Here is a 13,885-nt window from a genome sequence, read left to right on the forward strand (position 1 = left end):
TTTCGTTCAGAAAATAAAATGTCTAGTTTTAAGTCATAAACAAAATTCCAAATTCCACACACCTACAGCTGGGCAGAGAGGAATGGAAGCAGGACAATTCTTATTTAAATAGGAAATTCCCTAAACTGTCTTTACTGTGTTGTAATCTAATAGTTGCTTGTATATAATCCTTCCTCTCCAGGAAGCTTCTGTAAGCTTCTGCCTTACCTTGGCTCTACCTAGCATGTCTACCTTCTCTTTACTACATTTGTCTTGACTTGGGGGAAGCATCTCTATTCCAAGTGATGGTTCATGTATCCTTCTTTAGCCCTGGTTTCCAGTGGCACATTTCTCATCTGTTACTGTTTATATTTCCTTGACTTTCTAGGTCCCAAGACAACTATACACATTGTCTTTTACAAAGAAATGGCTTGCATCTGGCCTATGGGAACACCCACACATGTTTAGTTTACTCAAAGTCTGAGAGAACACTCTGTTCCCAATACCCACCATTCTCTAGTTCCCAGTCACTAATGAAGCAGGCAGCATTTCCCACTCTCTGTATTTCAGTGGTGGAGATCAGACCTTTAGCTACAGTCTTCTTTTCACAGATGCAGGTAAGATTCCAGTTGCTTTCATCTAAAGAGAACTCTCTCAAAACTTGCTAGGGACTCTTCATGAAACTTCTTTCAGTAAGCCTGACACTAGACTGCAGCATAATTGTATTTCTTCTCCAAAGGGTAGATGGAGATTCACCCATTCAGCACAGCTCTCTCTCTTTCCTTTTTGATCTCATGGTATATCATCCATCTACGCTGTTAACACATTATGGAAGAAATTATTTACATTCTTATTTTAATTATTTTTATTTTATAAAGGAAATGTTTTATCCCATACTCACTTTGGAATCCTATTCTATAAGATGTTGGTGCTTCAGTTAATGGAGGTCATGAAAATCCTATTCCTGTTCCAACAGTGTCCATGTGTTTCCATTATGGGAGTTTATGCAACACAAGAGGAATTATTTATCCCAGATAAATTGCTATAGCTATGATCTTGCAGTTGGGAGATTAAAAGCACATAGAATAATTTATGTCTAAATATTGATGGAGAGATAAATATAAGCTAAAGTAAATATGGAAAGAAGAGTATTCCAGGTAGAGAGTGCAGAATATAGTTGTAGAAGATTATGAAAGGAAAACTTTTACATCAGCATCAGTGAGAGCTCAGTGCAGAAAATAAAAGCCACTCAAAGTATTTTAAGCAAGAAGAATCACAATACAGGAATTGGGTGCCTCTGAGGTCATAGAAAAGGCTGAAGAAACAAGTTATAGATTGAGAGCTTGGAATTATTTCCAAAATATTCTGAAATTGATGCCATTATAGGTGATGCTCCAATGGAAGCCAAATCTAGTATTAGGTCAGAAATAAGATGTTATGGCCCCTACAGTTATCACAAAATTGGAGAATGGAAGTTGTAGTTCTTAAGAGTATATAGATTAAATAATTTTTTTTTAAGAATCCAGAAATGTATAGAATAAATACTGGAAGACTAAACACCCCCAGAAGATTCATCATATAAATATTTCTTCTTTCATACAAGAAGAAAATGACCAAAGCTTGTGGGAAAAGGGCCACTTCCACATCTCTACCTTTGAGGTCTCTCAGATCTACATTCAATCTGTAGCATGTATCTAATATCTAGAAACCAATTACAAGGATTTCTGGGAAACAGTTTTCCAGATGGGACGAAAGAAATTGCAGGACAAATTTAGTGACTTATTTGAGAAGCAAACTTTTTTTTTGTCTTGTTTTGTTCTGTTTGTGTTAAGGGCTAAGTAGTGTTCCACTAAAATACATTTGTTGACGTCCCAACACCCAGTAATTCAGAATAGCATGTGGAGGTAAGGTATTTAAAGGAATGATCAAGTTAAAAAGAAGTCCTTAGAGTGGGACCTTATTTCAATATAACTGGTGTCCTTACAAGAAAAGGAGGAGATACCAGACATATGCATGTAAAGAGAGATGACCACATAAAGAGGCAGCAAGACGGCAGCCATTTTCATGGCAAGGAGAGAGACCTCAGAAGAAACCAACTCTGTTGGCATCTTGATCTTGGACTTAAGCTTCTAGAACTGTGGGGAAAAAATATATATATATATATCTATTTTTTTTATATTTAAACCACATAGTCTACAGCATTTCTGTTACAGCACACCTAGCAAATTAATACAGTAGGTGGAGTTGTTTTGGTTGGGTGTTTCACTCTATAAGACACTCATCAAAGTTTTAAATATACTTGAAAAAAAAAAAGATTTGGTATTTGAAGCAAATGCTTCATCAAAAAGGAAATACCTATCTTGTATAGCAGGTATAAATATGCATCTTTCTAGAATATGGGCCTCTGAGCTTTCAGGTTGAAGTAAATGTACCAAAAACCAAAAACAAAAAAGCAAAAACAAACAAACAAACTTGGCAAATCTTTGCACAAGTAATTCTCCATGACTATGTCCAACATATATTCTGCAGTGAGTTCTGACATAAAATCTTCAATTTCAGTGGTTTAATCATAAATCAGATTTCACATTCATTTTAATGTTTTCTGAGATGTGCAAGAATGAAAAGTAGAGATACTAATGCATAATAGAGGTCTTTGCAATATATTTATCTATTTGTTCAACTATGTAATTCGACTTGACTTTCAGACTTATTATATACACTTTTGTATTAAAATGCAGTGGCCTCTGCCAGTAGGTATTGCTATATGGGGCAGAATCACTTACAATAATGGAATATTCCTTGTAAGTAATTTTCTTATCTGATTGTCATTTGCTTGGATGTGCTGAATTTCACTTTCTTTTATCAGAGTCATAGTCAGAGTAGTTAATTATTTATAATTTTCCCCTGAAAAATTGTGATTAAGTCACTTTATCTAACTCCATTCCTAAAGAGGCCAATATACAATTAATTGTGTTCAGTGATGGATAAATCCATTTTGTTTTCCTTTGAGCCCTATCAACTCAGTGGCTGAAATTAAAAAGAACCAGAACAGCACTTAGAGAATGTGAAACATAGATTTAAATATTCCCTTTATATGAAAATGTGAATTCAAATAATATTACTATGGTATAAATTAAACAATATGTTTTATAGTCATAAGACTTGATTGTGGGTGGTTTGCTTGTGTTTCCCCAACTCAAAAATGTTATTAAATTTTCTAAGAAATAAGCCCTGAGGCAGTTATTCAAATGATGAGAACATAGGTTTGAACCTAAATTTATATTAAAAAATGGAGTCAAAATAGATAGAAAAGAATGGCATTAGAGTCAGTAGAAGATGCTAGGCATTCACCACATACAAATGAGGACATAATTAGTTAAATGGTCCAAACCATGTATGAGATGAAGAATTTCATGCAAGAAGACAGAGTAAATGATTTATGAAGCAGCTATTAGTAGAATTCATTTTGACAGTAGAACTTTATTTGCAGGACACTAAAGCTCTCAAGTAAGTTATTCCTGCAACAAAAGAGATGAGTTATACAATAGAAACCCAGCGCTTTGAAGATAAGACACACATGCAGCAACTGGAGTACTAGGGTTCTGAAGTCAGAAAAGTATCAGGACAGGATCAGCTATAAGACCAGCTTAACAAGCATGCTGGAATTGTCTTGCTTAGTTTGAGAACTTGTTTCAACAATTAAGGCTATAAATATGAGTACACATTTAATGGAGTAAAAAGGTTACCATTAATTTTGGATTAGTTCTAGGGTAGAACAGTGGATTTACTTGACATAGATTATTTTAATTAACTCTAAATAAGAATTATGGTGAAAAAAGAATTAGTAGTTTTTTTTTTTCTTCCTCTACAAGATGGAAACACTATGTCCATTCTTTGAATAACTCATTTGATCCAAGAAGCTCCTCAATAGTTTTCCATCAGGATTTTGATTCTATTATTTACCCCAAGGTACAAGAGAAATTTTTCTTCACAAAACATTAAATGTAGATATAATTTGAATTCTTCTTCTTTATGTTCAGATCTTTCAATATATTGCTTTAAATTTTATTTATTTTACAAATAAGAATTTAGTCTATTCAATAATATGCATTATAGTTGTTCTACAGTATCTCTCTTTGCTTTAGAAAGTAATGGACTTTATACATTTTCCTGCACAGAAGGAAACATTAGAATGAACCATATATATTGGATGTATATTTCATAATTTACCTCCAATTTTTAGTGGCTGATAGTTTCAAACAGGATATGTGTGATTAATCTGGGTAGAAAAATTCCCTGCACATGCTTCATGGTTTACTTTAGTGAGTGGCTTTTGCTTTTTGAACACCATGAATGTGAGTAGTGTGGATACCATTCCCATCCATTGAGATCTAAAATCTTTCCTAAGAATTTTCCTTTGACCCTTTCCATAATAGCTAAGGATATTTCTGAGTGTTTTCATTGTACTATATGCCTTTATTACAGTAACTCTCATACTACAAAAAAAGGGGGGTGGCCTAGCTCTTTTTCCTCACCTTCTTATGTTCAAATAACTCCATTGGTATAGGCTAAGTTCTGAGCATAGATTCTATATGTCATTTCATATAATTTCCAAAAGACTGCAATATACATACAATTATTACCATATTTTTAATAACGAGGATATAAATAGTTTAAACAAGTTATCGAATCACAGGAGTCTTTGTAGAAGACAATGTAGTAAATGTAGGAAGTCAGCTGTAGCTGTGAAATTCCTAGCCACTACACCTCTTTCCTTCGACGGTAGACAACAAATGTAAGTTGGATGTTCAATAAATATTTTATAAATATTAGCAGAATGAAAGAATGAATACCAATTATAGATAAAACTAGTGTCATTACTGAGAATAGGTGCACTACATTTCACTACGAATAATTAATAAATCTAAGTCCTTTGCATGTTTGTCTAAAATATTCAATCTAAACAGGTTGGGAAATATATTAGAGAGTTTTTTGAGTGAACTATATTCCCAGTGTCAAAAGATTTGCCTAACTTGATCTTTTTCATCAAGAAAAAGCATTAGTTCATATTGTCACTTCTTTGTAAAGTCTTTTTCCAACCACTCCACTTAAGGAGTCACTCAGTCACTCTTGCTGCTTTCTAATACTATCTTATCTATTTATTTTTTATTTATTTGTTCTATTACTATTTATTTATGATTACTTTGATCAGAATAAAATCACCATTATATTAAAGACCAGTTCTGCTGAATAACTCAAGACTTAAAACAATGCATCTAACGTGTAAATACTCAACACATTTTTTTTTTTTGTCTTTTTAGGGCTGCACATATGGAAGTTTCCAGGCTAGGGGTCGAATTGGAGCTGCAGCTGCAGCTGCTGGCCTATGCCACAGCACAGCAACATGGGATCAGAGCTGCCTCTGGGACCTACACTGCAGCTCACAGCAACGCTGGATCCTTAACCTATTGAGCAAGGCCAGGGATCAAACCTGCATCCTCATGGATACTAGCTGGGTTCATTACCACTGAGCCACAACAGGAACTCCTAGATATCTTAATAAAAATTCAAAGATGAATTAATTAATAAATGGAGGTATCTATAATTATATGTTGTTGCAAATATTTGAAACAGAACCCAGGTATTATTAGCATTGTATCATAATCTATATTTATTATTTTAAAATAATAAAATTATATTTTATTACATACTTATATTATTGACATTTAAGATAATAATGACAATAATATTAATAATCTTTTGAATGCCTACTTTATATAGCCTTTAACATAGACCTGATTAAAGATAGATATTATGTCTGTATAATAATTCTGTATTAGTTTTCACATATTAGATTAAGGAAACCAATTTTCAGAGAGTATAACTGACTTGTCAAAGGCACACAACCAATAAGAAGAATATTAATGATTTGTACTCTATCCATATTGCTCTTGTCCTACAATATTTTTGTTTGTCAAACTAACTCATCTAAAACCTTTTCATTTTCTTTATACAGTTTTAAGTCTGTTTAGGTAAGTCTTAGTTTCTTGGCCATGCACTTCTGTTGCCTAAATCCATTGCTAAATTCTGTTCTGGTTGAGGTTCTATGTTTGAGTATGGTTGAGGACTGTTTTACTTGCTCATCTGAGTCAAACATAAGCGCAACAGATAGGATTCAATGTTGGAGTTTCATAGACTTTTGTAACAATATCGGTATTGTTTTTCCAGCATGTGACCTAACCATGGGTGAGAATCAATGTAATGAATATTTGGATAAAGGCTATTGATTCCAGGGAAATAAAATACACAGTGGAAATCTTAGTCATAAGAGAATTAGGAGGCCAGATAGAAGTGATGTTTGGACAATAGAACAGAATTTGAAAAAAAAAACAGTTTGGTGCTGGATTGAGGGCCTAGTTAACCAAGCACAAAATTGGCCTCGAATTCTGTCTTTGAATCAGCTGAATAGGCACCATTCAGGGAACCCACACTGGGAGTGTCAGAGAGGTTTGGGAATAGGAGCCATTCAAGGGCTCACAAAAATCATTGCCATAGACAAACATAACAAATTTGGACACAACTTTTTAAAGTCTTTTATATTTTTTAAGGATGAAAAATTTTTGTTACTATTCATTAATAATCTTGCCTCCAAATAGAAATCTTTCTCATTTATCATAATTAGACATCTTCCCCCATTCAACTGAATGGGATGTATTAACTGTACAAGTGATAATTACCTGGCCGGTAGAAACATCATTATAGATTATACACGTATATGAAGTGGTTTTTTTATGGAACATCAACATTTTTAATGCACTGGAATTGAATGTTTTCTTTTTATCTTGCTTGAAAATAACAAATGATATTTATCAGCTTTTTCTGAAAATACAAAACTACCTGTCCCAGGATTCCATAAATATATTCACATTAGGAAAATAACATCTGTTGTTACATGACTCAATTTATTTTAGAAAGATAAACAGGACATTTTAAATTTGCTTTATATTACCATGGTATTTTGCATTGACTTTTGACTTATAACCATGTATAGGAAAATTACCTCCTAATTTTCAGTGAAGTAAATTTTAATGGGTATGGGAGAAACCAAAATATGATCTATAGCCTTTTAAATGGGAGCACTGCCACAGTTTCTTCCCCAAGTAAGCACACACCTCTTCTTGGTCTGTGTCTCTGCAGGACGATTATTTGTATTTATTGAGAACGACCATCTTGAGTTCAAATTACCTAATCTTATTTAATCTTCTTTCCAGAGTTACAAACAAGTTTGTGTATATCAAATGGAATTGGTTAACATGTTTGCAGAAAATTTTAAGAGACTTGAACGGTCTTACTACCTTTTCTATGAGTTTATAGCATGTTCCAAGTAGGATGGAAGAAATGATACAGAAAACCAAAATGTAGAGAAGAGGATAAATAGCTCATTTTATGATTACTCAAAGATAACATTCAAAACAATATAGAGACATGTATATCTCATACTTAAAGGTGTGTCCATATCGTTATTAGAACCTTAGAGAAAAATATCTTATTCCTTTTGATTGGCTGTGCAGTCAATCAACATATATAGAAATTTATGTAATTTCTCTGTGCCTTGCTGTCCTCATTAGTCAAATGGAGATAATAAGAATATTACTCATTGCCCTGCTATGTGGATTAAATGAGTTAATGTAGTTAAGCTCTTAGAAAAAAGCTTGGTCCATAGAAAGTACTATTCAAATTTTAACAATGATTATCTTTATTATGCTACACTGGGTATTTATCAGATTAAACATGCTATTGTACTAAGGATGAAAATAACAATTAGGAAAACTATATTTTATTACAGAATCATGTATAGTAATATGGTCAACAGTAACTCCGTTAAAATCTATGAAACCACCTGTGTAAATGTCTTAAAATAGTGGGGGGGGGTGTTTGTTTGTTTGGTCTTTTTAAGGCAACACTCAAGGCACATAGAAGTTCTCAGGCTAGGGGCTAAATTGGAACTGTTGGCTGTGGCCTATGCCACAGCTACAGCAATGCCAGATCCAAGCCACATCTGCGACCAGTTTTTGGCAATGTCAGATGATCCTTAACCCACTGAACGAGGCCAGGGATCAAACCCACATCCTCATGGATACTCAGGTTCTTAACCCACTGAGCCACAATAGGAACTCCAGAATAGTGTCTTTGTGATATAAATAGAATAGGAATATTATTCTGAGGGAAAATAGCTTGCAATTATTAAATAGCATAAAGAAAAAATACTGGTTTTCATGAATGTTAATGATCATTGAATATATAAAAGTAAATGTAATAACTTTGTTTCCTCTTCTATTGACAGAATTTAGAGTCGTGTTCAACAAAATTTTTACCACTCTTTGATGAACATCCTTGTCATGTGTTCTTGTGTAAAGTCTTCTCTATCTTAACGCTTACTCTATTTCTAGAAGATATTTTCTAGGGTGCATAGCAATGTCAAGTGTCAAACAAAAAGTGATCTCCTACACCAAAAATTAACAATATAATCAGGAGAAAAGACTAATTTAAAAGAGTTACTATGAAAGCTATTGGATATAAAGACTATAGGAACAGTGACAACAGGTGATTTAGAGTTCCTGAAGTTTTTTGGTTTTATTTTTTTTTTGTCTTTTTAAGGCTGCACCCATAGCATATGGAGGTTCCCAGGCTAGGGGTTGAACCAGAGCTATACCTGCCAGCATACACCACAGCCACAGCAACACCAGATCCAAGCCATGGCTGCAACCTACACCACAGCTCATGGCAATGCTGGATCCTTAAACTACTGATTGAGGCCAGCAATTGAACCCACATCCTCATGGATACTAGTCAGGTTCATTATTGCTGAGCTGAGATGGGAATTCCTGAGAATTCTTAAAGTTTTATACATTACTCCTACTATAGGATTTCATAGAGAAGCTAGAAATTACGCTCAGCTTAGAAGGGTATACACAAGGCATGTCCTTCAGATCTCAACTCTTACTATTGTTTTAGTTATATATTGATGGATAACAGACTCAGAACTTTGTGACTTAACACAACAATCATTCATTTGTTCATGGACCATCAATTGTGTCAGGGATTTTCAGATGATTTATCATTGTTCCATGTGGTGTTGGCTGGAGTAATACCTACAGCAAAATCCAGCTGGATTTTTAGCTAGGGTAGCAGGAAAGGTTGAGACCCCAGTAAGCCTCTCTCTCTCTCCAGGAAGTTAGCTAGGCTTCTTATGTGGTGGCTCATAACTTCAAAGCAGAGAAAGCAGAAGTTGCCAGACCTTTTCGGAGCTAGTCTCAAAAATGACACAGCATCACTTTGACAACATTTTCTTGGTCAAAGGAAGACATAAGCCAGTCAAAATCAAGGGAAGTTATGACATACTCCATCTTAATGGGAGCAACTAAGGAGTGCCATCTTTTCGATTGGAAAGCTACCATATTAGTCCAAGAGTGTTGCATTTTCCTTTATTTTCACAGACTCTGTTCAACCCTTTGTAATTTTTATTATACTCATCTAGAGTTACCCAATTTAAGTGCTTCCTGCTAAGATCCTGATTGATACAACAATCAGCACCTAGGAGTGCCGCAGGAAACAGATTTTCACAATGGAATTCTGGGATTGGATCACTCATATATTTTGGGATGCCCTTATAGCCTTCTTGCCAGGGAGAACCTGTGGCATGCAATTGCAATCTATTTTTGGAGGCCATGGACCAGTTAATTGTAAAAGCATCCCAATTTCTATTAGTCAGGCTTGGAGAAGCATGTACAGGAATGGATTCTAAGGTATTGAGTCAAGAAGGAAAATATAGTGTTGTATTGGGTTGAAATTATTGACATCTTGACATCGTTCACAAACCTAAAATACAAGATGTAATGTAGTAGCTTTGGTGTGGCATAAGTACAAAATGAAGCCTAGACTCTTTAATGGCTTACAGTCAATGAGAGAGAAATGCCAGGTCTTTCTGGGCATGATGTTAGAAAATAATTCAAAGTATAGGGAGAAGAAATTGTTAATAGATTCCCTTCCTATATCAATAGAAAGAATTAGAGGCTACTACCCAGACAACATTAAGAAATGCTTTGATGACAGAACTACAAGCATCCTTGAAACATTCACTGGTAGTCATCTTTTGTGTACCACGGATGATTGTGGGGATGCTGTATTAAAATTGATTTTCATGATCTTACTGCAAGTAAGGAGATACTAAAGTAGTAAAGGCAGATGGCAGCTCTTCACCATCAGAGATAAAGTAGGAAGAACAATCATATTAAGTTATAAGCAGGAATTGGTTGTCAGTGCTATGCGCCTACAAGTAACTATAGTGTTGGCTAATTCATCACAGGACTACCTGAAATGAAGTAGACCATCAGCTACAAATATGCTGCTTCATGTATAATAGCAAAAATATATTTACATCAAATGGGCAGCAACCTAACTCAACTCACTGTAGTGAAGATTTATGGCCACTTACTCAGTTCCTAGGTAAAAACTAACTCACAGATTTGAACTTTTTTTTTTTTTGAGAAAAGATATTGCAACATGGCTTCAGATATGCACTGTGCATTTCCTCCAAACCTTCCCAGGATTACCTGCTAATATTTGCTGGCTGATAATATAATTAAGAAAGCAACCCACAATCCTTAGTGGGTTTATAACATTTTGGTTCTTTATGCAAAGCGATTTTCAGAGACTCAGACCACATCATTTCTGGGTTTCTGTGGGCTCTTTATGTCCCTCTCTGAAACTTCCTTCCCTTTAGACCTCCTCTGCTAGCCCTACTGTACCGAAATATGCCTTGGTGGTTTTCTTAAATTCTGATGACATTTTTAAAAATCCCCGAATTAAACTCTCCTCAAACTATTCATTCTGATTGCGATATCTAGTACCTTAAGGAACCCTGACTAAATAAATTTATTATTATGATAAACTTTATTATCACCACCAAAGGCTAGGTAAGCAAATAAGTGAGAATACAAATGTTATAACTGTCATAATTAACTCTTATAATTGTTATAATTATTTTTCAAAATAAACATCTTTGGTATCTTTGGCAGTTGACTATAGCCTTTGACCTAGGTAGTCCCTCAAAAAATTACCTCCTATCCAGTATTTCCTTTGATAGCTAAGATTTTTATTTTCTTTATATTTTTCTTTCCAATTTTGCAATATATGTTATAGAAATTTATTTTCTTCAATGTGCAAAATTGGCTTCTTTCATGAAGTCTGTTTACTTGTAATTGTTTCTGGATGTTTTGCTGATTTAGTTTCTAAAAGAATACCACAGAAAAAATGACCCTTTCTACGGTTCTGCTTTCTCAATAGCAGTTTTCCCCAAGGCCAAGATGGAGGTCTGATTGAAAAAATGGTCTTTAATTTTGCATAAGAGCTGCCTCTGAAATCTTGATTTGTTCTGACTTATAACTATTTGGGGTAAAAATAGCAACACATCAAAATATATTGGGAAAAAAATGTGCCATTTACATTGATACAGTTGTCATCTATTTTCACAACCACTACCATGGAGAGTTATCGTCTAGTTCTTGTATATGTATTGTATAAGCCAAACATTTTAACAGGTTAAAAACCACTTCTGACGATCCAGAAAATATATTTCTAAAATTCAGAACGTGTTCTCAGAACTATTACAAAATTTAAATATAAAAATATTACATCAGTCTCTCAAGGCTGGGCTATTAAATGTTTAACTCCGTTTTTGTTGCTATGGTAGATTCTAGGAACATAAAGATACTTAGAGCATAGTCTCTATTCTTGAGTGCTAACAAGATAGGGTCACAAAGTTTTCTCTTTCACCAAGTTGTAGACTTTCATTTGGCCAATACATAAAAACAGATATATCCAAACAGAAAAAAATATAGACTATAAAATTAAACATAATCTTTGAATCCTGGTTAGAATTTTAACTTGTGTTTCCTTTGGCAAATTGTTACGTGTTCTGAGTTTCAATTGATCATCTGTATGATGAAGATTACGAACCTCATTCATTAATTTGCACTAAGATTTCAGGAAGCAAGACAATGAGAATAAAGCACTTAGAACCATGCCAGACATAATAGGAACAAAAATGTTTCCTTCTCAAAGTCAATTGAATGTAATTTAATTTTAATACAATATATGCTAACTTGATTGTCTCTTTAATAACCTTTAAGAGAAATTTAATATTTTAATTTATGTATCAGATATATAGGTTTTTTCCCTTATGTTCATATTCTTTTTCCATTTTCCTTTTTTTTTTTTTTTTTTTTTCGGTCTTTTCACTGATTTACAGGAAGTCCTTAGGAGTTTTTGAACACTCGATTTGCTATTTTTAAAACCTTTATACATTTAAAAAAAATTTAGAGCAGTTTTGTTTTAGGTTCACAGTAAAATTAAGAGAAAAGCAAAGAGAAGTTCCTGCTGTGGTACAGTAAGCTAAGGATCTGGCATGGTCTCTGTGGCAGCGCGGGTTCCATCCCTAGCCTGGCACAGTAGGTTAAGGATCCGCTGTTACCCCAGCTATGGTGTAAGTTCAGCCATAAAAAAATAAAGAGGAAAGTAAAGAGATTTCCTTTATATTTCTCCTCCCAACACATGCATAGTCTTCCCTATAATTAACATTCCCCACTAAAGTGGTACATTTTTTACAACTGATGAGCCTACACTGACCCATCATAATCACCACAAATCCACATTTTACTTTATGGCCATTTTGGGTGTTGTGTGTTCTATGGGGAGGACAAATATATATAGATATCTACTGATCATTACAGTAACAATGTGAATATGTTCACTGCTATAACACCCCTCTTTGTTCCACCTCTTCATCCCCAGCAATGATGAATGACAGTTCTCCTTGTTCCCAAATTCTCACCAGCCTTTAATATACTCAGGGCTCTGGATTTGGGCCTCGTTGTTTTATTTGCTTTTTATACTATTTAAATACACTTGTATCTTCAGAGCTGATAAAAAATTTCGTAAGAGAGTTTTAAATTTTTAGGAATTCAGAGTATGTGTACTTTTTCTGTCACAAAATTGTTATTTGAAGTGGGCTTCATTTTCCTCACCTATAAAATGCAGAGTTTGGACCAGATGGTTTCCAGAATTCTAAATCATCTGAAAAGAAAATACTGTTTTCTGAAATATGAGATAAATTCTAACGTTTCTATAGCCTGTTTTAATTTCAACAGAAAATGCCACTTCCTTTACCAGAGTTAAGGCTAAGTACCTTGTTTTTACAACATCTATTGTGCTTCTCTCTTTTTCACATTTATAGAATGGGCCTGGGTATAAAGGAAGAAACTTAGGATGGGCCACACTTATGCTTTTTGTTTGCTTTTTTTTATTTTCCTAAATCCATGATTTGATATTATTTAGTCCATTTTATAGAGGAAAAAATTTTTGAAAAAATTTTTTAAAATAACTGTTCTGGAGGAACTAATGATTACTAAATTCACAATTATTGAAACTTGCAGTGGAAATATTTAAAAGCAATTAGCTCATTACTGATAATTTTTTTTTTTGAAGTTAAGGTTATTCAGAGAAAAATTCAAAGTAAATCATGGCTTTTAATTCTAGCACAATAATTAGTGGCTGAAAATGTCTACAACATGTGTTTTACTTTAATGTGGGAGTTTGATCCATTAATTTCAAGAAGATTCTGGGGCAAAGATTTGAGTGAGGGTGGTTTATGGGGGAGAGGTAAGGGGTCAGAACTAGAAAAGGTAAGAAGCAGGATTGTGCAGATCAAAGAGTTGAACTGTAACAGAGGTCCTGGTACCTCACAAGGGAACTCTGGTCCTGGGATGGTCCTTCTGAGATGTCCTGAATCAGAATAAGAGGAGCTAGATTTAGGTATCCTTGCACTGACCAGGTATTGAATGAGAGG

General features: G+C 34.1%; 1 long non-coding RNA gene across 2 annotated transcripts in view; it reads left to right on the forward strand.

Moving 5' to 3' along the window:
- LOC110262071 overlaps nucleotides 514-13,885 on the forward strand; it is a 41,577-nt gene continuing 28,205 nt past the window's right edge. For both annotated transcript variants that reach the window (XR_002346597.1, XR_002346596.1), the window contains exon 1: nucleotides 514-596. This is a non-coding gene — a long non-coding RNA (uncharacterized LOC110262071). The remainder of the gene's footprint in view (nucleotides 597-13,885) is intronic.

This window comes from Sus scrofa, chromosome 8, assembly GCF_000003025.6.
Source record: "Sus scrofa isolate TJ Tabasco breed Duroc chromosome 8, Sscrofa11.1, whole genome shotgun sequence".
Taxonomy (NCBI): domain Eukaryota; kingdom Metazoa; phylum Chordata; class Mammalia; order Artiodactyla; family Suidae; genus Sus; species Sus scrofa.